Here is a 19,762-nt window from a genome sequence, read left to right as displayed (position 1 = left end):
AGTTGAGTTCCACGTGATGGGCATGTCACAAATCAGGCGGTTTACGGGCAGGTGGAATTCCTGCTGAATTTCAGCCAAATGAGCACTGGCTATGTATGACCACCTGAAATGGCTACAGACTCTTCTGGCCTGCTTTAGTACATCTTGCAACCCTGGGTACGTACTTAGGATTCGCTGCACCACCAAATTGAGGACATGTGCCAGGATGGCACATGTGTCAACTTTCCCTGTCTAAGGGCGGACAGGAGGTTTGAGCCATTATGAGACACTACCATCCCTGGCTCCAGATGGCGTGGTGTGAACCACCTCTGGGCCTGTCCTTGCAGAGCTGCTAGAATCTCTGCTCCTGTGTGGTTCCTGTCCCCTAAACACACCAGCTGAAGCACTGCATGGCCTGCTCTTAGCCTGACTATGGGAAAATCCCTTTGAATGCCTAGGGGGTACCTGATGTTCATAGAACAATTCTGCAGAGGAGGGCATGGAGGTTGCGGAGGAGGAGGAAGAGGAAGAGGGGGTAGAGCTCACAGGTCTGGCATCATCACTACCAGCTGTATGGAGACGTGGGGGCACAACAAGCTGCAGCACTGAGCCCTGTCCTGCATCCTTTCGAGTTCCAAGCAGCATTACCCAGTGTGCTGTGAATGAAATATATATCGTCCCTGCTCATGCTTGCTGGACCACGTGTCAGCAGTAAGGTGGATTTTACGGCTGACTGCCTTGCCCAGTGATGCCAGAACATTCCCTTCCACGTGATGGTAGAGGGATGGAATGGACTTACGTGAAAAGTAGTATCAACTGGGAACCTGCCATTGTGGTACAGCACATTGCGTGAATTCACGGAAGGGGGAAGAATCAACCAGGCAGAAAGGCAGAAGTTGGAGAGCCAACAGCTTTGACAAGCTTGCATTCAGGCGCTGGGCATGTGGGTGGCAGGGACTGTATTTTTTTTTCCGCTGCAGAAGATGGGGCAGAGAAATTTGCCGGCTACAGTCTACAGCTGGTGGTGTGCTGCTGGTAGATGAGCTGCTAGGACCTTGGACACCCTGTGCTATACCATCATCCCTGTCAGTGGAGGCTGCTGAAAGGTAATGACTCGGTATCGCAGGGGCAAACTGAAGTGGCTAAGGAGAAGGGATAGAATTGTGCCCCTTTTGTGTGGCTTTTAGGTGCTCTTGCCAACGGGCTGAGTGGTTGGATGTTAAATGCCTTGTTAGGCATGTGGTACTTAAATGGTTGGTGTTTTTGCCACGTTTGATGTGCCTGTGACACAGTTTGCAGATAGCAACAGTGCGATCTGCTGCAGATGTGCTGAAAAAGGCCCAGACAGCTGAGCTGTGGGGAGTGGGCCGGGAGATAACAGCTGCAGAATGTGATTGAATACTGTGGCTGCTCTCTACTCTTTCTTGATGCCGACCTCCTTGGGATTGTGCCACCTCACCTTCAGTTTCCTCCTCTGCTCTATCTGGCACCCAAGTCGCATCAATGACCTCATCGTCATCATCATCTCCATCTCCTCCATCTTCATCATTACCACTGGAGAAAACTTGGCAATACGCTGCGGCTTGGGGAACATGAATGACAATTTGTCTACCAGTGTTCCTCCCTCTCTCTAGGCTCATGTTCCTGTAATCCTCAACCTCAGAACCAGCATCTGAATCCAGTAATGGCTGGGCATCATCAAGGAGCAAGTGGCTGACGCTGTGGTCAAATAACTCAGCTGACTCCTCAATGGCAGGGCTATGGCAGGAATAGATGTGGACAAAAAGCAGGTTTACTGCAGGGGACTACACACTTGTCTCTGCTTGTGTGACAGAGGATGAGGAGGATGAGGATGAGGATGATTTAGTAAGCCAGTCCACCACCTCCTCTGCATGCTGTGGCTGGATAGCACGGGCAAACTCACTAAACAGAGGAAATGATGCCCTGCCTGAGGACTGACCACCATGTCCACCTTTGCCTGTGGACACATTTGTTGCTGGCCCCCTTACAGTGCCAAGGGAACTTCTGCCTCTCCTTGTTGTTCTCCAAGACATTATTGGGAGGGTGGGAGTGGTGCTTATAAGCAAATGTAAAGGAGAAGTTGAAATCTGTACGTAAATGCACTTTAATCAATGTAAAGAGGTGTTTGGTGCCCTTTAATTTGAGTACTCACACTACACAGACACACTCCACGGATACAATATAATATACTGCAAAATAATGCGCCAAACGTACAGTGACGCACAGAACTATATGGCGTTAAACTGGCAGTAATGCACACAGAAGTAAATGGCAATAAACTGGCAGTAACGCACAAAACTATATGGCATTAAACTTGTAGTAACGCACACAGAACTATATGGCGTTAAACTGGCAGTAACACAAAAAAAACTATATGGCGTTAAACTGGCAGTAACGCACACAAAACGATATGGCATTAAACTGGCAGTAACGCACACAAAACGATATGGCGTTAAACTGGCAGTAATGCACTCAATACAATATGGCGTTAAACTGGAAATAACGCACGCAAAACTATATGGCGGTAAACTGCCAGTAAGACACACAAAACTATATGGCATTAAACTGGCAGTAATGCACGCAAAACTATATGGCGTTAAACTGGCAGTAACGCACGCAAGACTATATGGCGTTAAACTGGCAGTAACGCACGCAATACGATATGGTGTTAAACTGGCAGTAATGCACACAAAACTATATGGCATTAAACAGGCAGTAACGCACGCAAAATGATATGGCGTTAAACTGGCAGTAACGCACGCAAAACGATATGGCGTTAAACTGGCAGTAATGAACGCAATACAATATGGCGTTAAACTGGCAGTAACGCACACAAAACTATATGGTGGTAAACTGGCAGTAAGGCACGCAAAACTATATGGCGTTAAACTGGCAGTAACGCACGCAAAACTATATGGCGTTAAACTGGCAGTAACGCACACAAGACTATATGGCGTTAAACTGGCAGTAACGCACGCAATACGATATGGCGTTAAACTGGCAGTAACGCACGCAAAACTATATGGCGTTAAACTGGCAGTAACGCAGGCAAAATGATATGGCGTTAAACTGGCAGTAACGCACGCAAAACGATATGGCGTTAAACTGGCAGTAACGCACGCAAAACTATATGGCATTAAACTGGCAGTAACGCACGGAATACAATATGGCGTTAAACTGGCAGTAACACACGCAATATGATATGGCATTAAACTGGCAGTAACGCAATCAAATAGACGGTGTTCAACCGTCACTACACTGAAGCTATCTGAACTGTCCCTACTCTAGCTATATACTAATGTCAAGATTACTGACATAGTCTCACTACACTACACTGAAACTATCTGAGCTGTCCCTACTCTAGCTGCACACTATGAAAATGAATTTGAATGATGAATGATGGTCTACCTCACTACACTCACACTATCCCTAGACTGACACTAAACTAATATTCTCTACTGACAATTGAAGCAAAATAGTACAGTATAGCACACTAACTAATAGCACTTAACAGAGCCCTGTTCTATCTCTCTCCACGCCAAAATCACATTGAAAATGGCTGCCATTGAAAGAATACTTTTATAGTGTGGGGTGGGAATGAGCCATGATTGGACAAAGTCATGATAACAGTGTCCAATCATGACTCTGACAGTGCTCTGTGCCCAGATTGGCTGAAGCTTTCACTGCTTAAGCCAATCACGGCTTGCAATGCATTGTTCAGTGCTGCAATACCTTGTAGTCGGTTCAGGGGGCCAAACAAATGGTTGAATGACCCGTTTGTTCGGCTGTTAAACAAACATCTGAACAACGAAAGTTTGGCCCGAACTTATGCTCGGGCTGAACCGTTCGCCCATCCCTACTTGCTTTGTGCACTGGTGTGCAGTCATGTTGGAACAGGAAGGAGCCATCCCCAAACTGTTCCCACAAAGTTGGGAGCATAAAATTGTCCAAAATGTCTTGGTATGCTAATGCCTTAAGAGTTCCCTTCACTGGTACTAAGAGGCCAAGCCTAACCCCTGAAAAACAACCCCACATCATAATCTCCCCTCCCCCAAATGATCTGGACCAGTGCACAAAGCAAGGTCCATAAAGACATGTATGAGTGAGTTTGGGGTGTAGGAACTTGACTGACCTGCATAGTCAAGTCCTGACCTCAACAAAACAGAACACCATAGGGATAAATTATAGCGGAGACTGTAAGCCAGGCCTTCTCATCCAGTGCCTGACCTCAGAAATGCACTTATAGAAGAATGTTCAAACATTCCCATAGACACACTCTTAAACGTTGTATACAGCCTTCGCAGAAGAGTTGAAGCTATTATAGCTGCAAAGGGTGGGCCAAATGAATTTTGAATCCTACGGACTAACGCCCCGTACACACGGTCGGATTTTCCGATGGAAAATGTGCGATCAGAGTGTGTTGTCGGAAATTCCGACCATGTGTGGGCTCCGTCGGACATTTTCCATAGGTTTTTCCGACACAAAAAGTTTGAGAGCAGGCTATAAAATTTTCAGACAACAAAATCCGATCGTGTCAATTCCGACCGTGTGTGGACAATTCCGACGCACAAAGTGCCACGCATGCTCAGAAGAAATTCCAAGACGGAACAGCTCGGTCTGGTAAAATTAGCGTTCGGAATGGATACAGCACTTTCGTCACGCTGCAATGTAAAAAATAGTTTAATACAGCGCACTCTCTTCTTCTTTATAATGTGCTGCTGACATTCACACAGACTTCTCACAAACCTCTTTCTTTATTATTTATCGTGATTCCCTCAATATATTTTGATTTGTCACATCTGACCAAATTTCTTTTTTGTTGTTTTATTTTTGTTTTTGTTTTTTTTCAAGGCTGTGTTTTTTTGTGTTTGTATTTTTTTCAAGGCTAATCTTTGTTTTATTTTATTTTTAGTTTTACCTCATAATATTTTTGTGTGTGTTTTGTGTGTCAAGTTACCACAACATCATTGATATCTTCTATTATTTAATCTCAAGGAGATTGTTTGGTGTTGGTGTCCCTTGTTAATTTCACATTGAATTTTTGAAATGTACCTGAATCCTCACAAATTGTCCTTTTTGAAGGAAAACACACATTGGCGAGTATAATTGAAACAAAAATTCCTTTATTAAGGGCTCAGAACCAAACAAAGAGGGAGGCAACGCTGGAGAAACAGCAGAAATTGGCGAAGCCTTGGACCCCCAGGGCAGACATCAATTCTTTTACTGCAAAATCGGTGGCCTGAGGAGTCCATATCTAAGGGGGTGCAGTCTGGTGCAGAAGTCCCAGAGATCCGGAAAGCAGCAGATGACATCTATGTCCTCAGGCTGTGGTACTACAAGAGCCTGCATCTTTTGCCAAACCAGACTGGACCCAGGGTCATCACTCTCTGGTCTTCTTTCCACGCATCCTTCCCGGCTGTGGCTCTGGTGTTGGAGATGTGGCAGGAGGAGGAGTAGGACCTGGAGGAGGAGGAGGAGGAAAAGTAGGACCTGGAGGAGGAGGAGGAGGAGGAGTAGGACCTGGAGGAGGAGGAGGAGGAGGAGGAGGACTATGTGTGAGGTTACAAATTTGGGTAGCACATGTTATTTGGCCCATCAACCCCTTATTGAGAGCTTCCAAAATTAAGGACTCACAAGGGAGTCGTTGGCCCTCCTCCATCTGCATCATTTTGCAGGCAGTTATGCCAGCAAAGTCCTCCTCCACACTGTGGGGGCTTCTCAGGGCCTCTGTAGCCTTCCAAAAGAGGCCTATGGCAGCCTCCTCCAGGTTACTCCTCTTCCTGCCACTTTGTCTTTGAAGGTGTAGGGGAGGGACCTGGATACCAGGCAGCCTGCTGGGCCCAGGCCACCTCCTGGCTGCGACTTCCCTGTGTATGAAAAAGGGACATGGTTTTATTTTTTGCATCATCAATCACAATCATAAATTAGTACTCCAAACTAACATCTAGTTAATATCATTGATTGGACAACCATGAAGATTTAGAGGAATGCTATACCTGGCTCAAGCTGGGCTACTCCACATGTTGCTGCCTGGAAGGCCCAGGTTGGGTGTCAGAAGCCTCAGCTGGGGGGAAGGAAGCGTGGAAGGAAGACTGGAGAGTGCTGGCCTGGGTTCAGTCTGACCTGACAGAAAATGCAGTCTGTCATAGTACCACAGCCTGGGGACATAGATGTCATCTGCAGCTCCGGATCTCTGGGAATCCTGGACCTTCTTGCGCTCCCTTAGATAAGTGCTCCTCAGGCCACCAATTAGGATCTTCAAATAGGTGATGTCTGCCGAGGGGATCACCGTCTTCACAAATTCCAACAAATTATCCAGCGCTGCCTTCCTCTTTGTTTGGTTCTTATATTCATGGTGGTTTATCTCCCATAGACAGAAAGGGAGGTGTCATCCCAGTAGGCACTGTAAGTTTCTAAAGGTGGGCCCCCATCCCAATTTCTAGCCAAACACAAGCACCCCCTATCGGAGTGCAATACCTCTAACGGGACTTTATGGCGGGGTCACCTCTGGTAAAGTAGAAAATAGTAGGAAATTTTTAAATTTTGTATAAAAGTATTAAAGTTTATTCATTAAACATTTCTTAAAACACATTACCATGACCTAACCGTATATACAGTAAAAATGGATGCGTATAATGGGAAGATACAATTGTAAAGGAAAATTGACCAATTGCAATGATACAGGTAAATAACCAATAATCATAGAAACCCAACGTTTCGAGGTATGTAAAAAAGTTGACCTCTTCTTCAGGGGTAACGATAATTAGTCAGAGTGGGTGTTTCATCTAAAAAGTTAACAAAAAAGCAGAACAGAAATAAGTGAAAGAAATTCTCAGATATTCATAACAGGAGGCAGTGGAAAGCATTTTGGTTTGCATTACAAGGTTCAGTTCACATTTCAACAGTTGTTAACATCATTGGTAAATTCTAGGCATCTATAAGCAAGAAATTCATACTGACCCCTTGAAAATTATGTAAAACTTCCTAAGGACATTTCCAGCATCCAGTGCGACTTAAACAAATTGCCGTCCGTCACGGCCACACAGGAATCGCAAGACCAAGGTTGAAGCAGATAGAGAAAAGACCAAGTAAACCGCAGGAGTGAAAGCCAGGGTGGGCTGAGGTTGCTTCACAAAGGATGTCCCCCAAAAGGCGGAACAGACACAGTCCTCCCCTTTTCCCCTATGAGGGCTGGAAAAACAGCCTGCTTGATGGAGTATGGAAGGTGGGGGGTAATAGCCCGCTGTAATAAAAATACTTCAATGAGGATCTCAGAGAAGAAACTAGTATAAGTACAATATTCATCTCCAAAGTAGAGGTAATATTGGGGTAAGCAGATACAGACCACCCAGAATTGTACATATCAGACACATACCTAAAAAGATATAAAGGTGAGTGGAATCAGGTCACGGATTCCAGTATTGAGCCAAAAGGAGATATTTTGATAAACCTCAAATTAAAGTGGGCCGAGGTCCAGAGGGGTCTGCAGGTTCCCTGGTTAGGTATAGGCCCGCATAAGTCTGCAGATTGAAAGGCACAACAGGGAAATGTTGTAAGTAAATCAATAATCAGACCTCTGCATGGTTAGCAAGAATCCCAGTCAAAAATAGTCCTCAGGTTTACCTGCTTGTCTTAGCTTCCTCCAGGCACGTCTGTGTGGTATAGGAAACAGCTGATGAGTGCAGCGTCAGCAAGGTTTAAATCTGTGTGTGCTGGAGTGGGAGTTGGTGCCCAATCAGTAGCCTGATTGGCTGAGCCAGGGGTGGGGGGCGGTCTAGAGGAGGGAGGCCAGGACGTGTCTGTAAAGGACATCCCCCGGGCGGAGCGACGTACAGCGTCATCTCCACGATGCACTCCCTGGAGTGGAACCATCCACAACAGGGCGGAGATGGACCAATGCCGAGGCGCAGCGCTCGGCGGGGGGCGGAGCCAGCGCGACGTGGAGAGATCCCCCATACGTCTAAAGGTCCCGCAGCGCAAAGCTGGCGTGCCCGCTGTCATGGAAACCCATGCCACAGACTGCCAGAGAGAGGGGAGGCCGGGTGCGCTCAGAAGAGAGCGCATCTCAGTCTCCCCCGAGTGCGCTGAGTGAGCTGACACACAGCCCAAGCCTGGGAGAATTGAAGGGGAGAGTGAGGGTGATGGATTGTAAAGTAGGAAGGGGGAGGAGCAAACGACCGACAGTTAGAGAGTGCAGGCATGAAGGAAGGAATGAAGGGAGAGATGGAGATGACAGTAAGTGAAAAGAACAAAGGAAAGGAAAAGGGGAAAAAAAAAAAAGGAAGGAACCAAGTTGGGACTCAGAGGAAAAGAAGGGAGAAAAGCTGGTGTAAGTGCAGGAGAAAAGAAAAGGGAAAAGGGAGGGTGTGTGCAGAAGAGGAAAAGAAAAAAGAGGAAGAAAAGAACCGAAGAGAAAAGGGAAAGGAGAGGAAAGAATGAAAGTGCATGCTGTGAGGATTACCAACACTTGGTGAGTTTATCTGTGTAGTCGAGAGGGGCAGTCCCACTGAATTAGAAAAAGGTCCTAAAATCATAAAACAAGGTTATTGTGTCATACATTGAACAATGTGTTACATCAAGGGCCAGACAGGAACAAGCATATTCAAATTAAAGATACAGTCCTAGTGGTTCATGTGTCCTGTTGGTTTTAAGGACTATCCCCAAGAACCTGGGGTATATTGATAGTCCCGTATAGATACCCGATTGCTATATTCTGAATGAGGGGTACCAAAGGTCCAAGTGGGACAAAGGGCTGCATCAGTTTGATTGAGGGGGTGATTTTATTATAAGGACTCTCATTCGGATCCTCCTGAGGAGAATCCCTCCAGGAAGGGTCTGAAGGAAGTAGTAGCATTAAGGCCAGGTGGCATGGTCGCATTTAAGCGAAAAATCCACCTTTGTTCGGCCTGCATTAATGTTTTATTAGTGTCACCCCCTCTTATGCCAGGATGTATTCTGTCTAGGATCAGGAAGGAAATCTTTGGAGTGATTCCTTCATGTAGATCTCTCGCATGTCTACCCAAAGGGAGGCTTGGGTTACAAGCCTGCATGGATAAGATATGTCGATAGGCACGTTGCCAGAAGGGCTGAATAGTTTTGCCCACGTAAAAACAGAAGCAGTTACATAGAAGTAGGTACACTACATTAGGTGTTTGGCAATTCGCATAGTGTTTAGGGCGGTAGCGTTCGCCATTTGGGAGTGTTATGTTGCGCGTGGTGTTCATAAACCGGCAGTAGTTACACCCACCACAGGTGAATGTACCAGGATATTTGCATGGATCCTGGTGTCCGGAATCATGATATTCACTGGACACCAGGTAATCCTTGAGAGATCTCGCTCTTTTGAATGTGAAGACAGGGTGTTTACTCACATAGGGGCCTACAGTGGGGTCCATTGAGAGAAGATGCCAGTATTTGTTGGCAATTTTTTTAAAAATTTCATGTTGGTTACAATATTTTGTTATAATCGAGATTGGATTTTTTTTATTAGTGTTTTTAGAGGATGGGTTGTAAAGCAGTTCTTTCCTAGGTCTCAGAATTGCCCGATTGTAGGCCTTTTTAAGGCAAGATTTGGAGTAGCCCCGAAGTAATAGTCTCTCTCTCAGGAGATCTGCCTCTCTTTTGAAAATTGTGTCGTCTGTGCAATTTCTCCGTGTCCTCAAATACTGACTGAAAGGGATGGATGCGATTAAGGGTGATGGATGAAAGCTGCTGGCATGTAATATAGTATTGCCCGCTGTTGGCTTCCTATATAAACTGCTGCTAATACGCCCCCTGTCGTCTTTGTAGATAATTACATCTAAGAAGGTTATGGAAGAGTTGTCAAAAGTCATTGTAAAGCTCAAGTTAAAATTGTTTTTGTTTAGGCATTCTAGGAAAGGTTTGAGTAGATCCTGTGGGCCATCCCAGACAAGAAGGACATCATCGATGAATCTGAGCCATAGGCTCACATACATCATGAAGGGGGCCATATCATCGGATTGGTTGATCATGCGCTCCCACTCCCCCAGGTACAGGTTGGCATACGATGGGGCACAGGAAGTCCCCATCGCTACCCCCCTGCACCTGGAGGAAGTGGGAGCCATTGAAAGTGAAGTGATTGTGCCGTAGGATATAGTCCAATGAGTCCAACAAAAAATCGCCCATTTTAGGATTGAATCTATTGTCTTGTAAGATAGCCTGTCTGATACAGCTTAGACCCTTAGTGTGGGGAATTGAGCTGTATAAGGCCTCCACGTCGATTGCCACCAAGGTCGACGTGGGGGGGATGGCCATTCCGTCCAAGATCTGGAGTAAGTGGGGGGTATCACGAAGATAGCTGGGAAGGTTGGTCACAAAAGGGCGGAGATGCCCATCGATGAAGGAACTGAGGTTCTCTGTTATTGAGCCATTCCCCGACACTATGGGTCTTCCTGTAGGTCTTTTAACACATTTATGCAGTTTCGGTAGGGCATAAAAGGTAGGGATCTTGGGTTGTTTAGTTCTAATAAATTCCCATTCTGATTTGCTAATCACCTGTTGTTCAAAGGCTAGATCTACTAGGGAATAAAATTCCTGTTTGAACTTGGTAATCTTATTGGCTGCGATCTTACAATACCATTTTTTGTTTTCAAGAATTTTCATGCACATCTCCATATATTGTGTATTATCCATGATTACAATGTTGCCCCCCTTGTCGGAGGGCTTTATTGTTATGTGTGGATGATCATGTAGTTTTTTGAGGGCAGCCCTTTCATCGTTAGATAGATTGTCGCTTTCCTTGGTATTGGTTCTAATCCTACAGATTTCCTTTCCTACCAATTTAACAAACGCTAGGACGTTGGAATTGGTATTCAAGGAGGGAAATTTATCGGATTTCTTCTTAAATTTTGGTATAGGGGGAGGTTCCGTATGGTCGAAACGACCTAACAGGTGTTCTAGGTCGATCTGGTCGATCAAATCAGGAGATTCGTTCTCCTCCAGTAGACTGACCAAAGTGTCTAGGGCCTTCAATTCCTGTGACTCAAAGTTAGGTTGAGCCGGGATTGACTTAGAGTACATCTGTTTAAGGATCAATTTGCGTGCAAACAATTGGAGATCTTTTATGGCTTCAAATTTGTTGATGTTATGATTGGGACAGAAACTCAGTCCCCGTGAGAGGACTTGCAGTTCAACATAAGAAAGTTCATATGTGGATAAATTTACCACATTTAGGACATTTAAACCTTGGTCAGACATCTTTAAGGCCCTATCATCTCCATTCTCATGTCATAGTGGGCCGGTATTATTACCGCCCGTTGCTCCACCGCGCTCATGTGTTGTGCTTGGCTGTGTTGCAGTGGTGCCTGTGGTCGTCAATTTAGGGAAGAGGGAGGTGATCTCTTGTTGGGAGGTTGAGGGTACTGTGTGTCTCGTTATTAAATTTTTTTTTTTTGGGTTCCCGCAGTGCCCTGATGTTGGGAGGGGGTATCATGGGTTTCCGTAATGCGTCTTTTGGGATATTTCCCGTTGGACCCACTTCCATTTGAGCCGCGTTTAGATTTTTGTGATCTATAAGGTCTATTTTGTCCTCCCACAGAGTGTGAGGATATTGAGGAGGCATCTGATAAATCAGACTCGTTAAAGCGTGGTTTGGTTTTAAAGTTAGACTTGGGTCTTGTTTGATTAGTTTTCCAATTGTAAGCTTTGTGTTCGGAGAACGCTGTGCGGTCTCGTAGGAATTTGTTTTCCTTTTTTATCAGTATGTTTCTGTTAAACTGTTCTAGATGTGCGTTTAGGTCATTGTCAAGTTGGATGAAGGAGGTATGAGTTTTGAAAGGTGTCAGAAGAGCATAGAGGGATTCCAGCTCCTTGTCCGTTTGTTTAATAATCCCTCTATATTCCTCTATAAGGAGTACCATCATTTCCTGTGAGCAAGCTGATAATTTGCTTTCCCAGGCTTGTTTGAAGAGTCGGAGCTATCTCAGATTTTCACAAATCTCAGAAGACTCCTAGAAAAAAAAATCGACAAATCATTGGCACATACATTTTTTTCAACTGTACATAAGGAACAATATTAATCCGTTTGGTTTGCGGATCCAGATCTTCCCCACAATGGAACATGTGGACCCGTCCTCTTCTGACACCTTTCAAAACTCATACCTCCTTCATCCAACTTGACAATGACCTAAACGCACATCTAGAACAGTTTAACAGAAACATACTGATAAAAAAGGAAAACAAATTCCTACGAGACCGCACAGCTTTCTCCGAACACAAAGCTTACAATTGGAAAACTAATCAAACAAGACCCAAGTCTAACTTTAAAACCAAACCACGCTTTAACGAGTCTGATTTATCAGATGCCTCCTCAATATCCTCACACTCTGTGGGAGGACAAAATAGACCTTATAGATCACAAAAATCTAAACGCGGCTCAAATGGAAGTGGGTCCAACGGGAAATATCCCAAAAGACGCATTACGGAAACCCATGATACCCCCTCCCAACATCAGGGCACTGCGGGAACCCAAAAAAATTCAATAACGAGACACACAGTACCCTCAACCTCCCAACAAGAGATCACCTCCCTCTTCCCTAAATTGACGACCACAGGCACCACTGCAACACAGCCAAGCACAACACATGAGCGCGGTGGAGCAACGGGCGGTAATAATACCGGCCCACTATGACATGAGAATGGAGATGATAGGGCCTTAAAGATGTCTGACCAAGGTTTAAATGTCCTAAATGTGGTAAATTTATCCACATATGAACTTTCTTATGTTGAACTGCAAGTCCTCTCACGGGGACTGAGTTTCTGTCCCAATCATAACATCAACAAATTTGAAGCCATAAAAGATCTCCAATTGTTTGCACGCAAATTGATCCTTAAACAGATGTACTCTAAGTCAATCCCGGCTCAACCTAACTTTGAGTCACAGGAATTGAAGGCCCTAGACACTTTGGTCAGTCTACTGGAGGAGAACGAATCTCCTGATTTGATCGACCAGATCGACCTAGAACACCTGTTAGGTCGTTTCGACCATACGGAACCTCCCCCTATACCAAAATTTAAGAAGAAATCCGATAAATTTCCCTCCTTGAATACCAATTCCAACGTCCTAGCGTTTGTTAAATTGGTAGGAAAGGAAATCTGTAGGATTAGAACCAATACCAAGGAAAGCGACAATCTATCTAACGATGAAAGGGCTGCCCTCAAAAAACTACATGATCATCCACACATAACAATAAAGCCCTCCGACAAGGGGGGCAACATTGTAATCATGGATAATACACAATATGTGGAGATGTGCATGAAAATTCTTGAAAACAAAAAATGGTATTGTAAGATCGCAGCCAATAAGATTACCAAGTTCAAACAGGAATTTTATTCCCTAGTAGATCTAGCCTTTGAACAACAGGTGATTAGCAAATCAGAATGGGAATTTATTAGAACTAAACAACCCAAGATCCCTACCTTTTATGCCCTACCGAAACTGCATAAATGTGTTAAAAGACCTACAGGAAGACCCATAGTGTCGGGGAATGGCTCAATAACAGAGAACCTCAGTTCCTTCATCGATGGGCATCTCCGCCCTTTTGTGACCAACCTTCCCAGCTATCTTCGTGATACCCCCCACTTACTCCAGATCTTGGACGGAATGGCCATCCCCCCCACGTCGACCTTGGTGGCAATCGACGTGGAGGCCTTATACAGCTCAATTCCCCACACTAAGGGTCTAAGCTGTATCAGACAGGCTATCTTACAAGACAATAGATTCAATCCTAAAATGGGCGATTTTTTGTTGGACTCATTGGACTATATCCTACGGCACAATCACTTCACTTTCAATGGCTCCCACTTCCTCCAGGTGCAGGGGGTAGCGATGGGGACTTCCTGTGCCCCATCGTATGCCAACCTGTACCTGGGGGAGTGGGAGCGCATGATCAACCAATCCGATGATATGGCCCCCTTCATGATGTATGTGAGCCTATGGCTCAGATTCATCGATGATGTCCTTCTTGTCTGGGATGGCCCACAGGATCTACTCAAACCTTTCCTAGAATGCCTAAACAAAAACAATTTTAACTTGAGCTTTACAATGACTTTTGACAACTCTTCCATAACCTTCTTAGATGTAATTATCTACAAAGACGACAGGGGGCGTATTAGCAGCAGTTTATATAGGAAGCCAACAGCGGGCAATACTATATTACATGCCAGCAGCTTTCATCCATCACCCTTAATCGCATCCATCCCTTTCAGTCAGTATTTGAGGACACGGAGAAATTGCACAGACGACACAATTTTCAAAAGAGAGGCAGATCTCCTGAGAGAGAGACTATTACTTCGGGGCTACTCCAAATCTTGCCTTAAAAAGGCCTACAATCGGGCAATTCTGAGACCTAGGAAAGAACTGCTTTACAACCCATCCTCTAAAAACACTAATAAAAAAAATCCAATCTCGATTATAACAAAATATTGTAACCAACATGAAATTTTTAAAAAAATTGCCAACAAATACTGGCATCTTCTCTCAATGGACCCCACTGTAGGCCCCTATGTGAGTAAACACCCTGTCTTCACATTCAAAAGAGCGAGATCTCTCAAGGATTACCTGGTGTCCAGTGAATATCATGATTCCGGACACCAGGATCCATGCAAATATCCTGGTACATTCACCTGTGGTGGGTGTAACTACTGCCGGTTTATGAACACCACGCGCAACATAACACTCCCAAATGGCGAACGCTACCGCCCTAAACACTATGCGAATTGCCAAACACCTAATGTAGTGTACCTACTTCTATGTAACTGCTTCTGTTTTTACGTGGGCAAAACTATTCAGCCCTTCTGGCAACGTGCCTATCGACATATCTTATCCATGCAGGCTTGTAACCCAAGCCTCCCTTTGGGTAGACATGCGAGAGATCTACATGAAGGAATCACTCCAAAGATTTCCTTCCTGATCCTAGACAGAATACATCCTGGCATAAGAGGGGGTGACACTAATAAAACATTAATGCAGGCCGAACAAAGGTGGATTTTTCGCTTAAATGCGACCATGCCACCTGGCCTTAATGCTACTACTTCCTTCAGACCCTTCCTGGAGGGATTCTCCTCAGGAGGATCCGAATGGGAGTCCTTATAATAAAATCACCCCCTCAATCAAACTGATGCAGCCCTTTGTCCCACTTGGACCTTTGGTACCCCTCATTCAGAATATAGCAATCGGGTATCTATACGGGACTATCAATATACCCCAGGTTCTTGGGGATAGTCCTTAAAACCAACAGGACACATGAACCACTAGGACTGTATCTTTAATTTGAATATGCTTGTTCCTGTCTGGCCCTTGATGTAACACATTGTTCAATGTATGACACAATAACCTTGTTTTATGATTTTAGGACCTTTTTCTAATTCAGTGGGACTGCCCCTCTCGACTACACAGATAAACTCACCAAGTGTTGGTAATCCTCACAGCATGCACTTTCATTCTTTCCTCTCCTTTCCCTTTTCTCTTCGGTTCTTTTCTTCCTCTTTTTTCTTTTCCTCTTCTGCACACACCCTCCCTTTTCCCTTTTCTTTTCTCCTGCACTTACACCAGCTTTTCTCCCTTCTTTTCCTCTGAGTCCCAACTTGGTTCCTTCCTTTTTTTTTTTTTCCCCTTTTCCTTTCCTTTGTTCTTTTCACTTACTGTCATCTCCATCTCTCCCTTCATTCCTTCCTTCATGCCTGCACTCTCTAACTGTCGGTCGTTTGCTCCTCCCCCTTCCTACTTTACAATCCATCACCCTCACTCTCCCCTTCAATTCTCCCAGGCTTGGGCTGTGTGTCAGCTCACTCAGCGCACTCGGGGGAGACTGAGATGCGCTCTCTTCTGAGCGCACCCGGCCTCCCCTCTCTCTGGCAGTCTGTGGCATGGGTTTCCATGACAGCGGGCACGCCAGCTTTGCGCTGCGGGACCTTTAGACGTATGGGGGATCTCTCCACGTCGCGCTGGCTCCGCCCCCCGCCGAGCGCTGCGCCTCGGCATTGGTCCATCTCCGCCCTGTTGTGGATGGTTCCACTCCAGGGAGTGCATCGTGGAGATGACGCTGTACGTCGCTCCGCCCGGGGGATGTCCTTTACAGACACGTCCTGGCCTCCCTCCTCTAGACCGCCCCCCACCCCTGGCTCAGCCAATCAGGCTACTGATTGGGCACCAACTCCCACTCCAGCACACACAGATTTAAACCTTGCTGACGCTGCACTCATCAGCTGTTTCCTATACCACACAGACGTGCCTGGAGGAAGCTAAGACAAGCAGGTAAACCTGAGGACTATTTTTGACTGGGATTCTTGCTAACCATGCAGAGGTCTGATTATTGATTTACTTACAACATTTCCCTGTTGTGCCTTTCAATCTGCAGACTTATGCGGGCCTATACCTAACCAGGGAACCTGCAGACCCCTCTGGACCTCGGCCCACTTTAATTTGAGGTTTATCAAAATATCTCCTTTTGGCTCAATACTGGAATCCGTGACCTGATTCCACTCACCTTTATATCTTTTTAGGTATGTGTCTGATATGTACAATTCTGGGTGGTCTGTATCTGCTTACCCCAATATTACCTCTACTTTGGAGATGAATATTGTACTTATACTAGTTTCTTCTCTGAGATCCTCATTGAAGTATTTTTATTACAGCGGGCTATTACCCCCCACCTTCCATACTCCATCAAGCAGGCTGTTTTTCCAGCCCTCATAGGGGAAAAGGGGAGGACTGTGTCTGTTCCGCCTTTTGGGGGACATCCTTTGTGAAGCAACCTCAGCCCACCCTGGCTTTCACTCCTGCGGTTTACTTGGTCTTTTCTCTATCTGCTTCAACCTTGGTCTTGCGATTCCTGTGTGGCCGTGACGGACGGCAATTTGTTTAAGTCGCACTGGATGCTGGAAATGTCCTTAGGAAGTTTTACATAATTTTCAAGGGGTCAGTATGAATTTCTTGCTTATAGATGCCTAGAATTTACCAATGATGTTAACAACTGTTGAAATGTGAACTGAACCTTGTAATGCAAACCAAAATGCTTTCCACTGCCTCCTGTTATGAATATCTGAGAATTTCTTTCACTTATTTCTGTTCTGCTTTTTTGTTAACTTTTTAGATGAAACACCCACTCTGACTAATTATCGTTACCCCTGAAGAAGAGGTCAACTTTTTTACATACCTCGAAACGTTGGGTTTCTATGATTATTGGTTATTTACCTGTATCATTGCAATTGGTCAATTTTCCTTTACAATTGTATCTTCCCATTATACGCATCCATTTTTACTGTATATACGGTTAGGTCATGGTAATGTGTTTTAAGAAATGTTTAATGAATAAACTTTAATACTTTTATACAAAATTTAAAAATTTCCTACTATTTTCTACTTTACCAGAGGTGACCCCGCCATAAAGTCCCGTTAGAGGTATTGCACTCCGATAGGGGGTGCTTGTGTTTGGCATCTCCCATAGACAGGGCAGCTCCCTGAACATATCAATGAAGATTGGCATTAATTCCTTATCTTTCAAGATATCCATTTTCACTGCAAGACACAACACAAGACAAACCCTAATGTCAGCCTAAAGTCTTCTAAACTTGTGCAAATACAGGCCTCAATCTAGAAGCAGTATAGGCCCAATGTTAAATCTTACCTTCGCAATCACGATCGGCGCCTCCGTTACTCCTTCCTCCGCTCACAGATCATACTTACTACGCACGCGTGTTACGCTTTATAGACACTGCGCATGCATGAAACTCCGCCCGCCCCTGACGTTCTTTCTAGACTATTCCCCGCCCCTTCTCATTCATCGCAGTGGGGAAGAGCACATGGCAGAGTCAGAGCAGGTGTGTGCTAATTACAGCAATGAGGAGGAGGAGGAAAGCCCAGAGGCAGAAACGTCCCGATCCAGAAGGAGATGATTTAAGGCATCAAATATGTCCTTTGGGGAGATGTTGGAGATGGTCGACATCCTGAAGAAGGCCAACTATGATGGAAAGTATGGACCTTACCCTAACCCCAATGTCCGAAAGGCCAAGATCATGGTGAAAGTGGTCAAAAGTCTGCACCGGAATTTCGGGGTACGTAGATCGAAAGATCAGCTCAGGAAGCGGTGGTCGGACCTAAAATTAAGAAAGCATGAGCAGTACAGAAAGATCTGGAGACTGCTGCAAAAAAGTAAGTAGTTGTGCTGTGTTCCTATTCTTTTTATGTTTATTACATTTGTGCTGCTCCATGTGCTTTTCTTAACTGTTATCCAGTTTAAAATGTCAACTTTCATGTTCATGGGCACATTATTTGTTTGTATCAAACTTTTTTCTTTCGGCCTATAAAACACCATTGTTTTGGCCATATGCATTTGCCCACATTTTTTAGGGCCTACTTGTGTGAAACTAATTTGGTTGTGTAGATGGGTTTGTTACTAGAATGAAATGCAAACTAGATTCTGTGTAAGGAGAGGACACTCAGCAGCTGTTTACACATCTGGACACTGGAGCACTAGTGTGGGACACAAGAACACCCTTTTTATTAGGGGGCCCACACAGGTGCTCCAGTGTATACTATAGGGGTGACTCCATCTGTGAAGCTTGTACAAAACAGGTAAGTATTGAAGCTTCACAAAGGACAAGAAAAAAGCAACATCTTGGAACTCAGCCAAAACAGACAATTGTACCCCACTTCCAAGCAATGTTTCATATTTATAGTTCTGCCATCAAATATCTGTGTGCTAAGTAGACCTATTTTTTTTTACATAGGGGAGAAAAGACTCGGAGGACACCCCTCATCTGAGGAGACCAGAGACCCCCCACCTCTGGAAGAAGGGGAAATCCACCCAAGACAAGCAGAGCCGGAGGAGGAAGACGTGGTGGAAATTGGCACCACAACAGGTGAGTGTCTGTGACCACAGGCTCAGGTAAGAGATGGATGCCGGCATATTTATAATACATGGTGTTTTTTGGTTTCTATCTTTTTAGGTGATCGTGATGTTGTGGATCCAGATCCTTTCACCTCGGAAAGTGCACAGATCCTGATCGGGAGATTATGGGGTGTAATAGGGACTTGGAAAACATCAAGAAAAACATCAATGATGTTCTTCAAAAAACGAAGAACATCATTGATGTTTTAGGGAGAGTTTAAAACCCCTCCAAATCCCTTTGTTTTTTTGTGTGCTACAAATTTTTGACATTTTTTGACAAATTTGAGAAAAGACAAATTTTGAAGAGGCACACAGTGTGTCAACATGTGCTATCTGCCTTCACGGGAGATCAATGGATGCGTTTTGGGGGTGAAACCCCTTCCTCAATAATAAAGTAGCTGTGAGGAAGGGGTTGCACCCCCAAAACACGTCCCTTGATCCCCCATGATGGCAGGTAGCACATGTTGACATTCGTAAATTTGTGTGCATCTTCAAAATTTGGCTTTTCCTGGGGTGACTTCACCCTATCTGAACGCAATATCAAACACAGATTTGTGTCTTTCTTGTTGGCTTTAAACATGCCTGTTTTATCTTAAATGGACATTTCTACTTTTTCTAATGTGACTCCAAAAATTTTTATACAACAAACATGTTGGTTTGTTTTAAAAACCTCTTCTAAATGCACATGTGATTGTGCTGGTATTAAAAAGATTGTTAATCAAGAATGTGTGGATTATTGTCTCAACGCTCCAACACTTTTGTGGTGCTCTAATTGGTGTTTTCTGTGACAATGGGTGTTATTTCCTAAGGGCAAATCCATTTTGCACTACAAGTGCAGTTTCAGTGCAGTTTCA

General features: G+C 44.8%; 1 protein-coding gene and 2 long non-coding RNA genes across 3 annotated transcripts in view; 1 reads left to right on the top strand and 2 right to left on the bottom strand.

Annotated features, from left to right (window-relative positions):
* Positions 1 to 19,762, bottom strand: part of GALNT17 (polypeptide N-acetylgalactosaminyltransferase 17) — an 815,309-nt gene that overhangs the window by 22,730 nt on the left and 772,817 nt on the right. The gene's annotated exons all lie outside the window — the stretch shown is intronic.
* LOC141128047 (uncharacterized) lies at positions 6,610 to 7,759 on the bottom strand. Its single transcript, XR_012241633.1, has 3 exons — positions 7,624 to 7,759; positions 7,376 to 7,520; positions 6,610 to 7,243 (listed from the first exon to the last, which is right to left on the bottom strand). It is a non-coding gene; the product is annotated as an uncharacterized lncRNA (long non-coding RNA).
* LOC141128046 (uncharacterized) lies at positions 16,138 to 17,287 on the top strand. Its single transcript, XR_012241632.1, has 3 exons — positions 16,138 to 16,273; positions 16,377 to 16,521; positions 16,654 to 17,287. It is a non-coding gene; the product is annotated as an uncharacterized lncRNA (long non-coding RNA).

Source organism: Aquarana catesbeiana, linkage group LG02, assembly GCF_042186555.1.
Source record: "Aquarana catesbeiana isolate 2022-GZ linkage group LG02, ASM4218655v1, whole genome shotgun sequence".
Classification (NCBI taxonomy): Eukaryota; Metazoa; Chordata; class Amphibia; order Anura; family Ranidae; genus Aquarana; species Aquarana catesbeiana.
This window is presented reverse-complemented; position numbering and strand designations above follow the sequence as displayed.